At 42.4% G+C, this 19291-nt stretch overlaps 32 non-coding genes across 32 annotated transcripts; all 32 read left to right on the top strand.

Moving 5' to 3' along the window:
* Positions 1-73: 73 nt before the first annotated feature.
* On the top strand, positions 74-155 carry trnas-uga (transfer RNA serine (anticodon UGA)). The gene has a single exon. It is a non-coding gene; the product is annotated as a tRNA-Ser (tRNA).
* A 211-nt stretch (positions 156-366) lies between these two features.
* On the top strand, positions 367-448 carry trnas-cga (transfer RNA serine (anticodon CGA)). Its single transcript has one exon. It is a non-coding gene; the product is annotated as a tRNA-Ser (tRNA).
* Positions 449-1126: 678 nt separating this feature from the next.
* trnas-uga (transfer RNA serine (anticodon UGA)) lies at positions 1127-1208 on the top strand. The gene has a single exon. It is a non-coding gene; the product is annotated as a tRNA-Ser (tRNA).
* Positions 1209-1419: 211 nt separating this feature from the next.
* On the top strand, positions 1420-1501 carry trnas-cga (transfer RNA serine (anticodon CGA)). Its single transcript has one exon. It is a non-coding gene; the product is annotated as a tRNA-Ser (tRNA).
* A 678-nt stretch (positions 1502-2179) lies between these two features.
* Positions 2180-2261, top strand: trnas-uga (transfer RNA serine (anticodon UGA)). The gene has a single exon. It is a non-coding gene; the product is annotated as a tRNA-Ser (tRNA).
* Positions 2262-2472: 211 nt separating this feature from the next.
* trnas-cga (transfer RNA serine (anticodon CGA)) lies at positions 2473-2554 on the top strand. The gene has a single exon. It is a non-coding gene; the product is annotated as a tRNA-Ser (tRNA).
* A 678-nt stretch (positions 2555-3232) lies between these two features.
* Positions 3233-3314, top strand: trnas-uga (transfer RNA serine (anticodon UGA)). Its single transcript has one exon. It is a non-coding gene; the product is annotated as a tRNA-Ser (tRNA).
* A 211-nt stretch (positions 3315-3525) lies between these two features.
* trnas-cga (transfer RNA serine (anticodon CGA)) lies at positions 3526-3607 on the top strand. Its single transcript has one exon. It is a non-coding gene; the product is annotated as a tRNA-Ser (tRNA).
* Positions 3608-4285: 678 nt separating this feature from the next.
* trnas-uga (transfer RNA serine (anticodon UGA)) lies at positions 4286-4367 on the top strand. Its single transcript has one exon. It is a non-coding gene; the product is annotated as a tRNA-Ser (tRNA).
* Positions 4368-4578: 211 nt separating this feature from the next.
* trnas-cga (transfer RNA serine (anticodon CGA)) lies at positions 4579-4660 on the top strand. The gene has a single exon. It is a non-coding gene; the product is annotated as a tRNA-Ser (tRNA).
* Positions 4661-5338: 678 nt separating this feature from the next.
* trnas-uga (transfer RNA serine (anticodon UGA)) lies at positions 5339-5420 on the top strand. The gene has a single exon. It is a non-coding gene; the product is annotated as a tRNA-Ser (tRNA).
* Positions 5421-7119: 1699 nt separating this feature from the next.
* Positions 7120-7201, top strand: trnas-uga (transfer RNA serine (anticodon UGA)). Its single transcript has one exon. It is a non-coding gene; the product is annotated as a tRNA-Ser (tRNA).
* Positions 7202-7412: 211 nt separating this feature from the next.
* trnas-cga (transfer RNA serine (anticodon CGA)) lies at positions 7413-7494 on the top strand. The gene has a single exon. It is a non-coding gene; the product is annotated as a tRNA-Ser (tRNA).
* Positions 7495-8172: 678 nt separating this feature from the next.
* trnas-uga (transfer RNA serine (anticodon UGA)) lies at positions 8173-8254 on the top strand. The gene has a single exon. It is a non-coding gene; the product is annotated as a tRNA-Ser (tRNA).
* A 211-nt stretch (positions 8255-8465) lies between these two features.
* trnas-cga (transfer RNA serine (anticodon CGA)) lies at positions 8466-8547 on the top strand. The gene has a single exon. It is a non-coding gene; the product is annotated as a tRNA-Ser (tRNA).
* Positions 8548-9225: 678 nt separating this feature from the next.
* On the top strand, positions 9226-9307 carry trnas-uga (transfer RNA serine (anticodon UGA)). The gene has a single exon. It is a non-coding gene; the product is annotated as a tRNA-Ser (tRNA).
* A 211-nt stretch (positions 9308-9518) lies between these two features.
* Positions 9519-9600, top strand: trnas-cga (transfer RNA serine (anticodon CGA)). Its single transcript has one exon. It is a non-coding gene; the product is annotated as a tRNA-Ser (tRNA).
* Positions 9601-10278: 678 nt separating this feature from the next.
* Positions 10279-10360, top strand: trnas-uga (transfer RNA serine (anticodon UGA)). The gene has a single exon. It is a non-coding gene; the product is annotated as a tRNA-Ser (tRNA).
* Positions 10361-10571: 211 nt separating this feature from the next.
* On the top strand, positions 10572-10653 carry trnas-cga (transfer RNA serine (anticodon CGA)). Its single transcript has one exon. It is a non-coding gene; the product is annotated as a tRNA-Ser (tRNA).
* A 678-nt stretch (positions 10654-11331) lies between these two features.
* trnas-uga (transfer RNA serine (anticodon UGA)) lies at positions 11332-11413 on the top strand. The gene has a single exon. It is a non-coding gene; the product is annotated as a tRNA-Ser (tRNA).
* Positions 11414-11624: 211 nt separating this feature from the next.
* trnas-cga (transfer RNA serine (anticodon CGA)) lies at positions 11625-11706 on the top strand. Its single transcript has one exon. It is a non-coding gene; the product is annotated as a tRNA-Ser (tRNA).
* A 678-nt stretch (positions 11707-12384) lies between these two features.
* Positions 12385-12466, top strand: trnas-uga (transfer RNA serine (anticodon UGA)). Its single transcript has one exon. It is a non-coding gene; the product is annotated as a tRNA-Ser (tRNA).
* A 211-nt stretch (positions 12467-12677) lies between these two features.
* On the top strand, positions 12678-12759 carry trnas-cga (transfer RNA serine (anticodon CGA)). The gene has a single exon. It is a non-coding gene; the product is annotated as a tRNA-Ser (tRNA).
* A 678-nt stretch (positions 12760-13437) lies between these two features.
* On the top strand, positions 13438-13519 carry trnas-uga (transfer RNA serine (anticodon UGA)). Its single transcript has one exon. It is a non-coding gene; the product is annotated as a tRNA-Ser (tRNA).
* A 211-nt stretch (positions 13520-13730) lies between these two features.
* trnas-cga (transfer RNA serine (anticodon CGA)) lies at positions 13731-13812 on the top strand. Its single transcript has one exon. It is a non-coding gene; the product is annotated as a tRNA-Ser (tRNA).
* Positions 13813-14490: 678 nt separating this feature from the next.
* Positions 14491-14572, top strand: trnas-uga (transfer RNA serine (anticodon UGA)). Its single transcript has one exon. It is a non-coding gene; the product is annotated as a tRNA-Ser (tRNA).
* A 211-nt stretch (positions 14573-14783) lies between these two features.
* On the top strand, positions 14784-14865 carry trnas-cga (transfer RNA serine (anticodon CGA)). The gene has a single exon. It is a non-coding gene; the product is annotated as a tRNA-Ser (tRNA).
* A 678-nt stretch (positions 14866-15543) lies between these two features.
* On the top strand, positions 15544-15625 carry trnas-uga (transfer RNA serine (anticodon UGA)). Its single transcript has one exon. It is a non-coding gene; the product is annotated as a tRNA-Ser (tRNA).
* Positions 15626-15836: 211 nt separating this feature from the next.
* trnas-cga (transfer RNA serine (anticodon CGA)) lies at positions 15837-15918 on the top strand. Its single transcript has one exon. It is a non-coding gene; the product is annotated as a tRNA-Ser (tRNA).
* A 678-nt stretch (positions 15919-16596) lies between these two features.
* Positions 16597-16678, top strand: trnas-uga (transfer RNA serine (anticodon UGA)). Its single transcript has one exon. It is a non-coding gene; the product is annotated as a tRNA-Ser (tRNA).
* Positions 16679-18377: 1699 nt separating this feature from the next.
* On the top strand, positions 18378-18459 carry trnas-uga (transfer RNA serine (anticodon UGA)). The gene has a single exon. It is a non-coding gene; the product is annotated as a tRNA-Ser (tRNA).
* A 211-nt stretch (positions 18460-18670) lies between these two features.
* Positions 18671-18752, top strand: trnas-cga (transfer RNA serine (anticodon CGA)). Its single transcript has one exon. It is a non-coding gene; the product is annotated as a tRNA-Ser (tRNA).
* The last annotated feature ends 539 nt before the right edge of the window (positions 18753-19291 follow it).

Here is a 19291-nt window from a genome sequence, read left to right as displayed (position 1 = left end):
TCTAGTCTTTACAGAAGTAAAATGGACAGAATGAGATAGCCGACTGGTTAAGGCCTAGTAGTTAATATAGCGGGCTGCGATGGCCGAGTGGTTAAGGCGTTGGACTTGAAATCCAATGGGGTCTCCCTGCGCAGGTTCGAACCCTGCTCGCAGCGCAATGGCAAGCCATTCTTTATTTTTAACATATACTTGGTGACTTGATATGGATAATGTGTGCACTTTTCCTTTGATTCAAGTGCTCAGAATGTATCTTCCATGACAAACATTTCAAGTCGGTACTTCAGTAGCGATGATCTGGACGTTTTAGAGTTAAAATGGACAGAACGAGATAGCGGACTGGTTAGGGCGTAGAAGGTAAAAGAGCAAGCTGTGATGGCCGAGAGGTTAAGGCGTTGGACTCGAAATCCAATGGGGTCTCCCCGCGCAGGTTCGAACCCTGCTCGCAGCGTTATGACAAACCAGTCCTCATTCTGAACATATCCTTGGTGACTTGATATGGATAGTCTCTTTAATGCATGGACTTGTCCAGTGATTCAAGTGCTCAGAAATCTTTTGTGTGAGCTTATTCAGAAAGCTGTAATGACCGAGTGGTTAAGGCGTGATTTGGCACAATAAGTTCAATATGTGGTGCAATCAAGTTTACCATTTTGCACCAATGATGTCTGTTTCCAAATCCCAATTACTTTACTTGAATTCCAACAGCTGCAACGGCCGAGTTTTTCAGACGTTGGACCTGAATTTCAATGGGGTCTCCCCACACATGTTTTAACCTTGCTCGAAGCGTATATAGCCCACTTGTGCTTTCTCCTCATCACTTTCCTTTGATTCACACAGCCGCAATGGCCAAGTGTTTTAAGCGTTGGAAATGAAAATCATTTTTTTCTCCCCGTACAGTTTTTAAAGCTGCTCGCAGCGCATTGACAAACCAGTCTATATTTGTAACATGTGACTTGATATGGATAATGTGCTGAATGCATGGACTTGTCCATTGATTCAAGTGCTCAGAATATATATTCCTTGACAAACAGTTCAAATAGGCTCTTCAGTAGATAGTCTAGTCTTTACAGAAGTAAAATGGACAGAATGAGATAGCCGACTGGTTAAGGCCTAGTAGTTAATATAGCGAGCTGCGATGGCCGAGTGGTTAAGGCGTTGGACTTGAAATCCAATGGGGTCTCCCTGCGCACGTTCGAACCCTGCTCGCAGCGCAATGGCAAACCATTCTTTATTTTTAACATATACTTGGTGACTTGATATGGATAATGTGTGCACTTGTCCTTTGATTCAAGTGCTCAGAATGTATCTTCCATGACAAACATTTCAAGTCGGTACTTCAGTAGCGATGATCTGGACGTTTTAGAGTTAAAATGAACAGAACGAGATAGCGGACTGGTTAGGGCGTAGAAGGTAATAGAGCAAGCTGTGATGGCCGAGAGGTTAAGGCGTTGGACTCGAAATCCAATGGGGTCTCCCCGCGCAGGTTCGAACCCTGCTCGCAGCGTTATGACAAACCAGTCCTCATTCTGATCATATCCTTGGTGACTTGATATGGATAGTCTCTTTAATGCATGGACTTGTCCAGTGATTCAAGTGCTCAGAAATCTTTTGTGTGAGCTTATTCAGAAAGCTGTAATGACCGAGTGGTTAAGGCGTGATTTGGCACAATAAGTTCAATATGTCGTGCAATCAAGTTTACTATTTTGCACCAATGATGTCTGTTTCCAAATCCCAATTACTTTACTTGAATTCCAACAGCTGCAACGGCCGAGTTTTTCAGACGTTGGACCTGAATTTCAATGGGGTCTCCCCACACATGTTTTAACCTTGCTCGAAGCGTATATAGCCCACTTGTGCTTTCTCCTCATCACTTTCCTTTGATTCACACAGCCGCAATGGCCAAGTGTTTTAAGCGTTGGAAATGAAAATCATTTTTTTCTCCCCGTACAGTTTTTAAAGCTGCTCGCAGCGCATTGACAAACCAGTCTATATTTGTAACATGTGACTTGATATGGATAATGTGCTGAATGCATGGACTTGTCCATTGATTCAAGTGCTCAGAATATATATTCCTTGACAAACAGTTCAAATAGGCTCTTCAGTAGATAGTCTAGTCTTTACAGAAGTAAAATGGACAGAATGAGATAGCCGACTGGTTAAGGCCTAGTAGTTAATATAGCGAGCTGCGATGGCCGAGTGGTTAAGGCGTTGGACTTGAAATCCAATGGGGTCTCCCTGCGCAGGTTCGAACCCTGCTCGCAGCGCAATGGCAAACCATTCTTTATTTTTAACATATACTTGGTGACTTGATATGGATAATGTGTGCACTTGTCCTTTGATTCAAGTGCTCAGAATGTATCTTCCATGACAAACATTTCAAGTCGGTACTTCAGTAGCGATGATCTGGACGTTTTAGAGTTAAAATGAACAGAACGAGATAGCGGACTGGTTAGGGCGTAGAAGGTAATAGAGCAAGCTGTGATTGCCGAGAGGTTAAGGCGTTGGACTCGAAATCCAATGGGGTCTCCCCGCGCAGGTTCGAACCCTGCTCGCAGCGTTATGACAAACCAGTCCTCATTCTGATCATATCCTTGGTGACTTGATATGGATAGTCACTTTAATGCATGGACTTGTCCAGTGATTCAAGTGCTCAGAAATCTTTTGTGTGAGCTTATTCAGAAAGCTGTAATGACCGAGTGGTTAAGGCGTGATTTGGCACAATAAGTTCAATATGTCGTGCAATCAAGTTTACCATTTTGCACCAATGATGTCTGTTTCCAAATCCCAATTACTTTACTTGAATTCCAACAGCTGCAACGGCCGAGTTTTTCAGACGTTGGACCTGAATTTCAATGGGGTCTCCCCACACATGTTTTAACCTTGCTCGAAGCGTATATAGCCCACTTGTGCTTTCTCCTCATCACTTTCCTTTGATTCACACAGCCGCAATGGCCAAGTGTTTTAAGCGTTGGAAATGAAAATAATTTTTTTCTCCCCGTACAGTTTTTAAAGCTGCTCGCAGCGCATTGACAAACCAGTCTATATTTGTAACATGTGACTTGATATGGATAATGTGCTGAATGCATGGAATTGTCCATTGATTCAAGTGCTCAGAATATATATTCCTTGACAAACAGTTCAAATAGGCTCTTCAGTAGATAGTCTAGTCTTTACAGAAGTAAAATGGACAGAATGAGATAGCCGACTGGTTAAGGCCTAGTAGTTAATATAGCGAGCTGCGATGGCCGAGTGGTTAAGGCGTTGGACTTGAAATCCAATGGGGTCTCCCTGCGCAGGTTCGAACCCTGCTCGCAGCGCAATGGCAAACCATTCTTTATTTTTAACATATACTTGGTGACTTGATATGGATAATGTGTGCACTTGTCCTTTGATTCAAGTGCTCAGAATGTATCTTCCATGACAAACATTTCAAGTCGGTACTTCAGTAGCGATGATCTGGACGTTTTAGAGTTAAAATGAACAGAACGAGATAGCGGACTGGTTAGGGCGTAGAAGGTAATAGAGCAAGCTGTGATGGCCGAGAGGTTAAGGCGTTGGACTCGAAATCCAATGGGGTCTCCCCGCGCAGGTTCGAACCCTGCTCGCAGCGTTATGACAAACCAGTCCTCATTCTGATCATATCCTTGGTGACTTGATATGGATAGTCTCTTTAATGCATGGACTTGTCCAGTGATTCAAGTGCTCAGAAATCTTTTGTGTGAGCTTATTCAGAAAGCTGTAATGACCGAGTGGTTAAGGCGTGATTTGGCACAATAAGTTCAATATGTCGTGCAATCAAGTTTACCATTTTGCACCAATGATGTCTGTTTCCAAATCCCAATTACTTTACTTGAATTCCAACAGCTGCAACGGCCGAGTTTTTCAGACGTTGGACCTGAATTTCAATGGGGTCTCCCCACACATGTTTTAACCTTGCTCGAAGCGTATATAGCCCACTTGTGCTTTCTCCTCATCACTTTCCTTTGATTCACACAGCCGCAATGGCCAAGTGTTTTAAGCGTTGGAAATGAAAATCATTTTTTTCTCCCCGTACAGTTTTTAAAGCTGCTCGCAGCGCATTGACAAACCAGTCTATATTTGTAACATGTGACTTGATATGGATAATGTGCTGAATGCATGGACTTGTCCATTGATTCAAGTGCTCAGAATATATATTCCTTGACAAACAGTTCAAATAGGCTCTTCAGTAGATAGTCTAGTCTTTACAGAAGTAAAATGGACAGAATGAGATAGCCGACTGGTTAAGGCCTGGTAGTTAATATAGCGAGCTGCGATGGCCGAGTGGTTAAGGCGTTGGACTTGAAATCCAATGGGGTCTCCCTGCGCAGGTTTGAACCCTGCTCGCAGCGCAATGGCAAACCATTCTTTATTTTTAACATATACTTGGTGACTTGATATGGATAATGTGTGCACTTGTCCTTTGATTCAAGTGCTCAGAATGTATCTTCCATGACAAACATTTCAAGTCGGTACTTCAGTAGCGATGATCTGGACGTTTTAGAGTTAAAATGGACAGAACGAGATAGCGGACTGGTTAGGGCGTAGAAGGTAATAGAGCAAGCTGTGATGGCCGAGAGGTTAAGGCGTTGGACTCGAAATCCAATGGGGTCTCCCCGCGCAGGTTCGAACCCTGCTCGCAGCGTTATGACAATCCAGTCCTCATTCTGAACATATCCTTGGTGACATGATATGGATAGTCTTTTTAATGCATGGACTTGTCCAGTGATTCAAGTGCTCAGAAATCTTTTGTGTGAGCTTATTCAGAAAGCTGTAATGGCCGAGTGGTTAAGGTGTGATTTGGCACAATAAGTTCAATATGTCTTGCAATCAAGTTTACCATTTTGCACCAATGATGTCTGTTTCCAAATCCCAATTACTTTACTTGAATTCCAACAGCTGCAACGGCCGAGTTTTTCAGACGTTGGACCTGAATTTCAATGGGGTCTCCCCACACATGTTTTAACCTTGCTCGAAGCGTATATAGCCCACTTGTGCTTTCTCCTCATCACTTTCCTTTGATTCACACAGCCGCAATGGCCAAGTGTTTTAAGCGTTGGAAATGAAAATCATTTTTTTCTCCCCGTACAGTTTTTAAAGCTGCTCGCAGCGCATTGACAAACCAGTCTATATTTGTAACATGTGACTTGATATGGATAATGTGCTGAATGCATGGACTTGTCCATTGATTCAAGTGCTCAGAATATATATTCCTTGACAAACAGTTCAAATAGGCTCTTCGGTAGATAGTCTAGTCTTTACAGAAGTAAAATGGACAGAATGAGATAGCCGACTGGTTAAGGCCTAGTAGTTAATATAGCGAGCTGCGATGGCCGAGTGGTTAAGGCGTTGGACTTGAAATCCAATGGGGTCTCCCTGCGCAGGTTCGAACCCTGCTCGCAGCGCAATGGCAAACCATTCTTTATTTTTAACTTATACTTGGTGACTTGATATGGATAATGTGTGCACTTGTCCTTTGATTCAAGTGCTCAGAATGTATCTTCCATGACAAACATTTCAAGTCGGTACTTCAGTAGCGATGATCTGGACGTTTTAGAGTTAAAATGGACAGAACGAGATAGCGGACTGGTTAGGGCGTGGAAGGTAATAGAGCAAGCTGTGATGGCCGAGAGATTAAGGCTTGAGCATCTGATCCCGTTAGCGGGATCAAAATCCAGCGAAAAATCATATCGCCAATTAGCATTAAAAAATTATCATAATTTTTTACAAAAATAAAAAATATATATATTTTTTTTTTATAGATACACCTCTCCTGAATCGACCCACGTCGTCCGATTTCAAAAAGGTTTTACAGGAAAAGCAAATCATTAGATTATATTAGATGAGTCCATCGTAAAAAGCAGCTTCATAGCCATTTTCCGACCAACCACTTCCATCACATATTATCAATAAACAGCTAAATGTAGCACTAACCTTTTACAAACTTCATCAGATGGCACCCCTAGGACATCATGTTATACAATGCATGCATTCTTTTGTTCAATAAAGGTCATATTTATATATAAAAACAGCATTTTACATCTCTGTCTGACGTTGACTACCTAATTTCCCCTCAAAAGCGTCCCGGTAAACAATGCTACGTTTCAATAAATTGCTATACTATAACGATTTTTTAAATGTATATTGTCAATCTAACATTTATAGATGAATATCTCTTGAGAACACCCGTCATACCAGATTTTAAATTAACTTTACTGGGTAATCACACTTTGCGATAAAAGGAGATGCGATACTCAGAAAATCAGCTAATATACAGTGCTCGGCGCCATCTTGGACGCAACAGTATGAACCATCTCATCTTCTATAATATTGTCAATAATCGCCTACCTTTAGTTGTCTTCATCAGAAAGCATCCCAGGTCCACAACAGATGTATTTTCGGTCAAAAAGTCCATACTTCACGTTCCATTAGCCTGATGTTGGTAGCGCGTCCTATGGCTCTCTCCAAACGCAGCTCTGCACTTCATAATGAAAGCAATCCTCGCGCATGTAGGTTCGTTCAAACATGTCAAACGTTGTATAAAATAAATGTTCAGGGCCTCTAACACCAAGAGAGCCAATAAGATTCGAGGGGGATGATGTCATGGCCTTTAAAACCGTTTCCAAAGGTGGGGGCAGACATGGCCGCCGGCGTCATAATGGTGATGGCCCATCCCCTGTGACCAATTTCAAACTCCTGTCATTCACTGAGTTTTGACTCTATAAGGCTCAAACCACTGTGAAAGGACTGGCGACATCTAGTGGAAGCAATAGGAAGTGCCAAAATATTCCTAAACCCCTGTGTTTTTCAATGGGATAGGTTTAAAGTCAATACAACACATCAGGTATCCACTTCCTGTCAGAAAATGTCTCAGGGTTTTGCCTGCCAAATGAGTTCTGTTATACTCACAGACACCATTCAAACAGTTTTAGAAACTTTATAGTGTTTTCTATCCATATATAATAAGTATATGCATGCCCTATCTTCTGAGTTTGATTAGTAGGCCGTTGAAAATGGGAACGATTTTTTTTCAAAATGCGCTGTGGCGCCCCCTATCCTAGGGTATCCTCAAGAGGTTTTAAGGCCTAGTAATTAATATAGCGAGCTGCGATGGCCGAGTGGTTAAGGCGTTGGACTTGAAATCCAATGGGGTCTCCCTGCGCAGGTTCGAACCCTGCTCGCAGCGCAATGGCAAACCATTCTTTATTTTTAACTTATACTTGGTGACTTGATATGGATAATGTGTGCACTTGTCCTTTGATTCAAGTGCTCAGAATGTATCTTCCATGACAAACATTTCAAGTCGGTACTTCAGTAGCGATGATCTGGACGTTTTAGAGTTAAAATGGACAGAACGAGATAGCGGACTGGTTAGGGCGTGGAAGGTAATAGAGCAAGCTGTGATGGCCGAGAGATTAAGGCGTTGTACTCGAAATCCAATGGGGTCTCCCCGCGCAGGTTCGAACCCTGCTCGCAGCGTTATGACAAACCAGTCCTCATTCTGAACATATCCTTGGTGACTTGATATGGATAGTCTCTTTAATGCATGGACTTGTCCAGTGATTCAAGTGCTCAGAAATCTTTTGTGTGAGCTTATTCAGAAAGCTGTAATGACCGAGTGGTTAAGGCGTGATTTGGCACAATAAGTTCAATATGTGGTGCAATCAAGTTTACCATTTTGCACCAATGATGTCTGTTTCCAAATCCCAATTACTTTACTTGAATTCCAACAGCTGCAACGGCCGAGTTTTTCAGACGTTGGACCTGAATTTCAATGGGGTCTCCCCACACATGTTTTAACCTTGCTCGAAGCGTATATAGCCCACTTGTGCTTTCTCCTCATCACTTTCCTTTGATTCACACAGCCGCAATGGCCAAGTGTTTTAAGCGTTGGAAATGAAAATCATTTTTTTCTCCCCGTACAGTTTTTAAAGCTGCTCGCAGCGCATTGACAAACCAGTCTATATTTGTAACATGTGACTTGATATGGATAATGTGCTGAATGCATGGACTTGTCCATTGATTCAAGTGCTCAGAATATATATTCCTTGACAAACAGTTCAAATAGGCTCTTCAGTAGATAGTCTAGTCTTTACAGAAGTAAAATGGACAGAATGAGATAGCCGACTGGTTAAGGCCTAGTAGTTAATATAGCGAGCTGCGATGGCCGAGTGGTTAAGGCGTTGGACTTGAAATCCAATGGGGTCTCCCTGCGCACGTTCGAACCCTGCTCGCAGCGCAATGGCAAACCATTCTTTATTTTTAACATATACTTGGTGACTTGATATGGATAATGTGTGCACTTGTCCTTTGATTCAAGTGCTCAGAATGTATCTTCCATGACAAACATTTCAAGTCGGTACTTCAGTAGCGATGATCTGGACGTTTTAGAGTTAAAATGAACAGAACGAGATAGCGGACTGGTTAGGGCGTAGAAGGTAATAGAGCAAGCTGTGATGGCCGAGAGGTTAAGGCGTTGGACTCGAAATCCAATGGGGTCTCCCCGCGCAGGTTCGAACCCTGCTCGCAGCGTTATGACAAACCAGTCCTCATTCTGATCATATCCTTGGTGACTTGATATGGATAGTCTCTTTAATGCATGGACTTGTCCAGTGATTCAAGTGCTCAGAAATCTTTTGTGTGAGCTTATTCAGAAAGCTGTAATGACCGAGTGGTTAAGGCGTGATTTGGCACAATAAGTTCAATATGTCGTGCAATCAAGTTTACCATTTTGCACCAATGATGTCTGTTTCCAAATCCCAATTACTTTACTTGAATTCCAACAGCTGCAACGGCCGAGTTTTTCAGACGTTGGACCTGAATTTCAATGGGGTCTCCCCACACATGTTTTAACCTTGCTCGAAGCGTATATAGCCCACTTGTGCTTTCTCCTCATCACTTTCCTTTGATTCACACAGCCGCAATGGCCAAGTGTTTTAAGCGTTGGAAATGAAAATCATTTTTTTCTCCCCGTACAGTTTTTAAAGCTGCTCGCAGCGCATTGACAAACCAGTCTATATTTGTAACATGTGACTTGATATGGATAATGTGCTGAATGCATGGACTTGTCCATTGATTCAAGTGCTCAGAATATATATTCCTTGACAAACAGTTCAAATAGGCTCTTCAGTAGATAGTCTAGTCTTTACAGAAGTAAAATGGACAGAATGAGATAGCCGACTGGTTAAGGCCTAGTAGTTAATATAGCGAGCTGCGATGGCCGAGTGGTTAAGGCGTTGGACTTGAAATCCAATGGGGTCTCCCTGCGCAGGTTCGAACCCTGCTCGCAGCGCAATGGCAAACCATTCTTTATTTTTAACATATACTTGGTGACTTGATATGGATAATGTGTGCACTTGTCCTTTGATTCAAGTGCTCAGAATGTATCTTCCATGACAAACATTTCAAGTCGGTACTTCAGTAGCGATGATCTGGACGTTTTAGAGTTAAAATGAACAGAACGAGATAGCGGACTGGTTAGGGCGTAGAAGGTAATAGAGCAAGCTGTGATGGCCGAGAGGTTAAGGCGTTGGACTCGAAATCCAATGGGGTCTCCCCGCGCAGGTTCGAACCCTGCTCGCAGCGTTATGACAAACCAGTCCTCATTCTGATCATATCCTTGGTGACTTGATATGGATAGTCTCTTTAATGCATGGACTTGTCCAGTGATTCAGGTGCTCAGAAATCTTTTGTGTGAGCTTATTCAGAAAGCTGTAATGACCGAGTGGTTAAGGCGTGATTTGGCACAATAAGTTCAATATGTCGTGCAATCAAGTTTACCATTTTGCACCAATGATGTCTGTTTCCAAATCCCAATTACTTTACTTGAATTCCAACAGCTGCAACGGCCGAGTTTTTCAGACGTTGGACCTGAATTTCAATGGGGTCTCCCCACACATGTTTTAACCTTGCTCGAAGCGTATATAGCCCACTTGTGCTTTCTCCTCATCACTTTCCTTTGATTCACACAGCCGCAATGGCCAAGTGTTTTAAGCGTTGGAAATGAAAATAATTTTTTTCTCCCCGTACAGTTTTTAAAGCTGCTCGCAGCGCATTGACAAACCAGTCTATATTTGTAACATGTGACTTGATATGGATAATGTGCTGAATGCATGGACTTGTCCATTGATTCAAGTGCTCAGAATATATATTCCTTGACAAACAGTTCAAATAGGCTCTTCAGTAGATAGTCTAGTCTTTACAGAAGTAAAATGGACAGAATGAGATAGCCGACTGGTTAAGGCCTGGTAGTTAATATAGCGAGCTGCGATGGCCGAGTGGTTAAGGCGTTGGACTTGAAATCCAATGGGGTCTCCCTGCGCAGGTTCGAACCCTGCTCGCAGCGCAATGGCAAACCATTCTTTATTTTTAACATATACTTGGTGACTTGATATGGATAATGTGTGCACTTGTCCTTTGATTCAAGTGCTCAGAATGTATCTTCCATGACAAACATTTCAAGTCGGTACTTCAGTAGCGATGATCTGGACGTTTTAGAGTTAAAATGGACAGAACGAGATAGCGGACTGGTTAGGGCGTAGAAGGTAATAGAGCAAGCTGTGATGGCCGAGAGGTTAAGGCGTTGGACTCGAAATCCAATGGGGTCTCCCCGCGCAGGTTCGAACCCTGCTCGCAGCGTTATGACAATCCAGTCCTCATTCTGAACATATCCTTGGTGACATGATATGGATAGTCTTTTTAATGCATGGACTTGTCCAGTGATTCAAGTGCTCAGAAATCTTTTGTGTGAGCTTATTCAGAAAGCTGTAATGGCCGAGTGGTTAAGGTGTGATTTGGCACAATAAGTTCAATATGTCTTGCAATCAAGTTTACCATTTTGCACCAATGATGTCTGTTTCCAAATCCCAATTACTTTACTTGAATTCCAACAGCTGCAACGGCCGAGTTTTTCAGACGTTGGACCTGAATTTCAATGGGGTCTCCCCACACATGTTTTAACCTTGCTCGAAGCGTATATAGCCCACTTGTGCTTTCTCCTCATCACTTTCCTTTGATTCACACAGCCGCAATGGCCAAGTGTTTTAAGCGTTGGAAATGAAAATCATTTTTTTCTCCCCGTACAGTTTTTAAAGCTGCTCGCAGCGCATTGACAAACCAGTCTATATTTGTAACATGTGACTTGATATGGATAATGTGCTGAATGCATGGACTTGTCCATTGATTCAAGTGCTCAGAATATATATTCCTTGACAAACAGTTCAAATAGGCTCTTCGGTAGATAGTCTAGTCTTTACAGAAGTAAAATGGACAGAATGAGATAGCCGACTGGTTAAGGCCTAGTAGTTAATATAGCGAGCTGCGATGGCCGAGTGGTTAAGGCGTTGGACTTGAAATCCAATGGGGTCTCCCTGCGCAGGTTCGAACCCTGCTCGCAGCGCAATGGCAAACCATTCTTTATTTTTAACTTATACTTGGTGACTTGATATGGATAATGTGTGCACTTGTCCTTTGATTCAAGTGCTCAGAATGTATCTTCCATGACAAACATTTCAAGTCGGTACTTCAGTAGCGATGATCTGGACGTTTTAGAGTTAAAATGGACAGAACGAGATAGCGGACTGGTTAGGGCGTGGAAGGTAATAGAGCAAGCTGTGATGGCCGAGAGATTAAGGCGTTGTACTCGAAATCCAATGGGGTCTCCCCGCGCAGGTTCGAACCCTGCTCGCAGCGTTATGACAAACCAGTCCTCATTCTGAACATATCCTTGGTGACTTGATATGGATAGTCTCTTTAATGCATGGACTTGTCCAGTGATTCAAGTGCTCAGAAATCTTTTGTGTGAGCTTATTCAGAAAGCTGTAATGACCGAGTGGTTAAGGCGTGATTTGGCACAATAAGTTCAATATGTGGTGCAATCAAGTTTACCATTTTGCACCAATGATGTCTGTTTCCAAATCCCAATTACTTTACTTGAATTCCAACAGCTGCAACGGCCGAGTTTTTCAGACGTTGGACCTGAATTTCAATGGGGTCTCCCCACACATGTTTTAACCTTGCTCGAAGCGTATATAGCCCACTTGTGCTTTCTCCTCATCACTTTCCTTTGATTCACACAGCCGCAATGGCCAAGTGTTTTAAGCGTTGGAAATGAAAATCATTTTTTTCTCCCCGTACAGTTTTTAAAGCTGCTCGCAGCGCATTGACAAACCAGTCTATATTTGTAACATGTGACTTGATATGGATAATGTGCTGAATGCATGGACTTGTCCATTGATTCAAGTGCTCAGAATATATATTCCTTGACAAACAGTTCAAATAGGCTCTTCAGTAGATAGTCTAGTCTTTACAGAAGTAAAATGGACAGAATGAGATAGCCGACTGGTTAAGGCCTAGTAGTTAATATAGCGAGCTGCGATGGCCGAGTGGTTAAGGCGTTGGACTTGAAATCCAATGGGGTCTCCCTGCGCACGTTCGAACCCTGCTCGCAGCGCAATGGCAAACCATTCTTTATTTTTAACATATACTTGGTGACTTGATATGGATAATGTGTGCACTTGTCCTTTGATTCAAGTGCTCAGAATGTATCTTCCATGACAAACATTTCAAGTCGGTACTTCAGTAGCGATGATCTGGACGTTTTAGAGTTAAAATGAACAGAACGAGATAGCGGACTGGTTAGGGCGTAGAAGGTAATAGAGCAAGCTGTGATGGCCGAGAGGTTAAGGCGTTGGACTCGAAATCCAATGGGGTCTCCCCGCGCAGGTTCGAACCCTGCTCGCAGCGTTATGACAAACCAGTCCTCATTCTGATCATATCCTTGGTGACTTGATATGGATAGTCTCTTTAATGCATGGACTTGTCCAGTGATTCAAGTGCTCAGAAATCTTTTGTGTGAGCTTATTCAGAAAGCTGTAATGACCGAGTGGTTAAGGCGTGATTTGGCACAATAAGTTCAATATGTCGTGCAATCAAGTTTACCATTTTGCACCAATGATGTCTGTTTCCAAATCCCAATTACTTTACTTGAATTCCAACAGCTGCAACGGCCGAGTTTTTCAGACGTTGGACCTGAATTTCAATGGGGTCTCCCCACACATGTTTTAACCTTGCTCGAAGCGTATATAGCCCACTTGTGCTTTCTCCTCATCACTTTCCTTTGATTCACACAGCCGCAATGGCCAAGTGTTTTAAGCGTTGGAAATGAAAATAATTTTTTTCTCCCCGTACAGTTTTTAAAGCTGCTCGCAGCGCATTGACAAACCAGTCTATATTTGTAACATGTGACTTGATATGGATAATGTGCTGAATGCATGGAATTGTCCATTGATTCAAGTGCTCAGAATATATATTCCTTGACAAACAGTTCAAATAGGCTCTTCAGTAGATAGTCTAGTCTTTACAGAAGTAAAATGGACAGAATGAGATAGCCGACTGGTTAAGGCCTAGTAGTTAATATAGCGAGCTGCGATGGCCGAGTGGTTAAGGCGTTGGACTTGAAATCCAATGGGGTCTCCCTGCGCAGGTTCGAACCCTGCTCGCAGCGCAATGGCAAACCATTCTTTATTTTTAACATATACTTGGTGACTTGATATGGATAATGTGTGCACTTGTCCTTTGATTCAAGTGCTCAGAATGTATCTTCCATGACAAACATTTCAAGTCGGTACTTCAGTAGCGATGATCTGGACGTTTTAGAGTTAAAATGAACAGAACGAGATAGCGGACTGGTTAGGGCGTAGAAGGTAATAGAGCAAGCTGTGATGGCCGAGAGGTTAAGGCGTTGGACTCGAAATCCAATGGGGTCTCCCCGCGCAGGTTCGAACCCTGCTCGCAGCGTTATGACAAACCAGTCCTCATTCTGATCATATCCTTGGTGACTTGATATGGATAGTCTCTTTAATGCATGGACTTGTCCAGTGATTCAAGTGCTCAGAAATCTTTTGTGTGAGCTTATTCAGAAAGCTGTAATGACCGAGTGGTTAAGGCGTGATTTGGCACAATAAGTTCAATATGTCGTGCAATCAAGTTTACCATTTTGCACCAATGATGTCTGTTTCCAAATCCCAATTACTTTACTTGAATTCCAACAGCTGCAACGGCCGAGTTTTTCAGACGTTGGACCTGAATTTCAATGGGGTCTCCCCACACATGTTTTAACCTTGCTCGAAGCGTATATAGCCCACTTGTGCTTTCTCCTCATCACTTTCCTTTGATTCACACAGCCGCAATGGCCAAGTGTTTTAAGCGTTGGAAATGAAAATAATTTTTTTCTCCCCGTACAGTTTTTAAAGCTGCTCGCAGCGCATTGACAAACCAGTCTATATTTGTAACATGTGACTTGATATGGATAATGTGCTGAATGCATGGACTTGTCCATTGATTCAAGTGCTCAGAATATATATTCCTTGACAAACAGTTCAAATAGGCTCTTCAGTAGATAGTCTAGTCTTTACAGAAGTAAAATGGACAGAATGAGATAGCCGACTGGTTAAGGCCTGGTAGTTAATATAGCGAGCTGCGATGGCCGAGTGGTTAAGGCGTTGGACTTGAAATCCAATGGGGTCTCCCTGCACAGGTTCGAACCCTGCTCGCAGCGCAATGGCAAACCATTCTTTATTTTTAACATATACTTGGTGACTTGATATGGATAATGTGTGCACTTGTCCTTTGATTCAAGTGCTCTGAATGTATCTTCCATGACAAACATTTCAAGTCGGTACTTCAGTAGCGATGATCTGGACGTTTTAGAGTTAAAATGGACAGAACGAGATAGCGGACTGGTTAGGGCGTAGAAGGTAATAGAGCAAGCTGTGATGGCCGAGAGGTTAAGGCGTTGGACTCGAAATCCAATGGGGTCTCCCCGCGCAGGTTCGAACCCTGCTCGCAGCGTTATGACAATCCAGTCCTCATTCTGAACATATCCTTGGTGACATGATATGGATAGTCTTTTTAATGCATGGACTTGTCCAGTGATTCAAGTGCTCAGAAATCTTTTGTGTGAGCTTATTCAGAAAGCTGTAATGGCCGAGTGGTTAAGGTGTGATTTGGCACAATAAGTTCAATATGTCTTGCAATCAAGTTTACCATTTTGCACCAATGATGTCTGTTTCCAAATCCCAATTACTTTACTTGAATTCCAACAGCTGCAACGGCCGAGTTTTTCAGACGTTGGACCTGAATTTCAATGGGGTCTCCCCACACATGTTTTAACCTTGCTCGAAGCGTATATAGCCCACTTGTGCTTTCTCCTCATCACTTTCCTTTGATTCACACAGCCGCAATGGCCAAGTGTTTTAAGCGTTGGAAATGAAAATCATTTTTTTCTCCCCGTACAGTTTTTAAAGCTGCTCGCAGCGCATTGACAAACCAGTCTATATTTGTAACATGTGACTTGATATGGATAATGTGCTGAATGCATGGACTTGTCCATTGATTCAAGTGCTCAGAATATATATTCCTTGACAAACAGTTCAAATAGGCTCTTCGGTAGATAGTCTAGTCTTTACAGAAGTAAAATGGACAGAATGAGATAGCCGACTGGTTAAGGCCTAGTAGTTAATATAGCGAGCTGCGATGGCCGAGTGGTTAAGGCGTTGGACTTGAAATCCAATGGGGTCTCCCTGCGCAGGTTCGAACCCTGCTCGCAGCGCAATGGCAAACCATTCTTTATTTTTAACATATACTTGGTGACTTGATATGGATAATGTGTGCACTTGTCCTTTGAATCAAGTGCTCAGAATGTATCTTCCATGACAAACATTTCAAGTCGGTACTTCAGTAGCGATGATCTGGACGTTTTAGAGTTAAAATGGACAGAACGAGATAGCGGACTGGTTAGGGCGTAGAAGGTAATAGAGCAAGCTGTGATGGCCGAGAGGTTAAGGCGCTGGACACGAAATCCAATGGGGTCTCCCCGCGCAGGTTCGAACCCTGCTCGCAGCGTTATGACAAACCAGTCCTCATTCTGAACATATCCTTGGTGACTTGATATGGATAGTCTCTTTAATGCATGGACTTGTCCAGTGATTCAAGTGCTCAGAAATCTTTTGTGTGAGCTTATTCAGAAAGCTGTAATGACCGAGTGGTTAAGGCGTGATTTGGCACAATAAGTTCAATATGTCGTGCAATCAAGTTTACCATTTTGCACCAATGATGTCTGTTTCCAAATCCCAATTACTTTACTTGAATTCCAACAGCTGCAACGGCCGAGTTTTTCAGACGTTGGACCTGAATTTCAATGGGGTCTCCCCACACATGTTTTAACCTTGCTCGAAGCGTATATAGCCCACTTGTGCTTTCTCCTCATCACTTTCCTTTGATTCACACAGCCGCAATGGCCAAGTGTTTTAAGCGTTGGAAATGAAAATCATTTTTTTCTCCCCGTACAGTTTTTAAAGCTGCTCGCAGCGCATTGACAAACCAGTCTATATTTGTAACATGTGACTTGATATGGATAATGTGCTGAATGCATGGACTTGTCCATTGATTCAAGTGCTCAGAATATATATTCCTTGACAAACAGTTCAAATAGGCTCTTCAGTAGATAGTCTAGTCTTTACAGAAGTAAAATGGACAGAATGAGATAGCCGACTGGTTAAGGCCTAGTAATTAATATAGCGAGCTGCGATGGCCGAGTGGTTAAGGCGTTGGACTTGAAATCCAATGGGGTCTCCCTGCGCAGGTTCGAACCCTGCTCGCAGCGCAATGGCAAACCATTCTTTATTTTTAACTTATACTTGGTGACTTGATATGGATAATGTGTGCACTTGTCCTTTGATTCAAGTGCTCAGAATGTATCTTCCATGACAAACATTTCAAGTCGGTACTTCAGTAGCGATGATCTGGACGTTTTAGAGTTAAAATGGACAGAACGAGATAGCGGACTGGTTAGGGCGTGGAAGGTAATAGAGCAAGCTGTGATGGCCGAGAGATTAAGGCTTGAGCATCTGATCCCGTTAGCGGGATCAAAATCCAGCGAAAAATCATATCGCCAATTAGCATTAAAAAATTATCATAATTTTTTACAAAAATAAAAAATATATATTTTTTTTTTTTATAGATACACCTCTCCTGAATCGACCCACGTCGTCCGATTTCAAAAAGGTTTTACAGGAAAAGCAAATCATTAGATTATATTAGATGAGTCCATCGTAAAAAGCAGCTTCATAGCCATTTTCCGACCAACCACTTCCATCACATGTTATCAATAAACAGCTAAATGTAGCACTAACCTTTTACAAACTTCATCAGATGGCACCCCTAGGACATCATGTTATACAATGCATGCATTCTTTTGTTCAATAAAGGTCATATTTATATATAAAAACAGCATTTTACATCTCTGTCTGACGTTGACTACCTAATTTCCCCTCAAAAGCGTCCCGGTAAACAATGCTACGTTTCAATAAATTGCTATACTATAACGATTTTTTAAATGTATATTGTCAATCTAACATTTATAGATGAATATCTCTTGAGAACACCCGTCATACCAGATTTTAAATTAACTTTACTGGGTAATCACACTTTGCGATAAAAGGAGATGCGATACTCAGAAAATCAGCTAATATACAGTGCTCGGCGCCATCTTGGACGCAACAGTATGAACCATCTCATCTTCTATAATATTGTCAATAATCGCCTACCTTTAGTTGTCTTCATCAGAAAGCATCCCAGGTCCACAACAGATGTATTTTCGGTCAAAAAGTCCATACTTCACGTTCCATTAGCCTGATGTTGGTAGCGCGTCCTATGGCTCTCTCCAAACGCAGCTCTGCACTTCATAATGAAAGCAATCCTCGCGCATGTAGGTTCGTTCAAACATGTCAAACGTTGTATAAAATAAATGTTCAGGGCCTCTAACACCAAGAGAGCCAATAAGATTCGAGGGGGATGATGTCATGGCCTTTAAAACCGTTTCCAAAGGTGGGGGCAGACATGGCCGCCGGCGTCATAATGGTGATGGCCCATCCCCTGTGACCAATTTCAAACTCCTGTCATTCACTGAGTTTTGACTCTATAAGGCTCAAACCACTGTGAAAGGACTGGCGACATCTAGTGGAAGCAATAGGAAGTGCCAAAATATTCCTAAACCCCTGTGTTTTTCAATGGGATAGGTTTAAAGTCAATACAACACATCAGGTATCCACTTCCTGTCAGAAAATGTCTCAGGGTTTTGCCTGCCAAATGAGTTCTGTTATACTCACAGACACCATTCAAACAGTTTTAGAAACTTTATAGTGTTTTCTATCCATATATAATAAGTATATGCATGCCCTATCTTCTGAGTTTGATTAGTAGGCCGTTGAAAATGGGAACGATTTTTTTTCAAAATGCGCTGTGGCGCCCCCTATCCTAGGGTATCCTCAAGAGGTTTTAAGGCCTAGTAATTAATATAGCGAGCTGCGATGGCCGAGTGGTTAAGGCGTTGGACTTGAAATCCAATGGGGTCTCCCTGCGCAGGTTCGAACCCTGCTCGCAGCGCAATGGCAAACCATTCTTTATTTTTAACTTATACTTGGTGACTTGATATGGATAATGTGTGCACTTGTCCTTTGATTCAAGTGCTCAGAATGTATCTTCCATGACAAACATTTCAAGTCGGTACTTCAGTAGCGATGATCTGGACGTTTTAGAGTTAAAATGGACAGAACGAGATAGCGGACTGGTTAGGGCGTGGAAGGTAATAGAGCAAGCTGTGATGGCCGAGAGATTAAGGCGTTGTACTCGAAATCCAATGGGGTCTCCCCGCGCAGGTTCGAACCCTGCTCGCAGCGTTATGACAAACCAGTCCTCATTCTGAACATATCCTTGGTGACTTGATATGGATAGTCTCTTTAATGCATGGACTTGTCCAGTGATTCAAGTGCTCAGAAATCTTTTGTGTGAGCTTATTCAGAAAGCTGTAATGACCGAGTGGTTAAGGCGTGATTTGGCACAATAAGTTCAATATGTGGTGCAATCAAGTTTACCATTTTGCACCAATGATGTCTGTTTCCAAATCCCAATTACTTTACTTGAATTCCAACAGCTGCAACGGCCGAGTTTTTCAGACGTTGGACCTGAATTTCAATGGGGTCTCCCCACACATGTTTTAACCTTGCTCGAAGCGTATATAGCCCACTTGTGCTTTCTCCTCATCACTTTCCTTTGATTCACACAGCCGCAATGGCCAAGTGTTTTAAGCGTTGGAAATGAAAATCATTTTTTTCTCCCCGTACAGTTTTTAAAGCTGCTCGCAGCGCATTGACAAACCAGTCTATATTTGTAACATGTGACTTGATATGGATAATGTGCTGAATGCATGGACTTGTCC

The sequence above is a fragment of the Salmo salar genome, chromosome 03 (genome assembly GCF_965601325.2).
Source record: "Salmo salar chromosome 03, fSalSal1, whole genome shotgun sequence".
NCBI classification, from domain to species: domain Eukaryota; kingdom Metazoa; phylum Chordata; class Actinopteri; order Salmoniformes; family Salmonidae; genus Salmo; species Salmo salar.
Note: the sequence above shows the minus strand (reverse complement) of the source record. Positions and strands in the feature narration are given on the sequence as shown.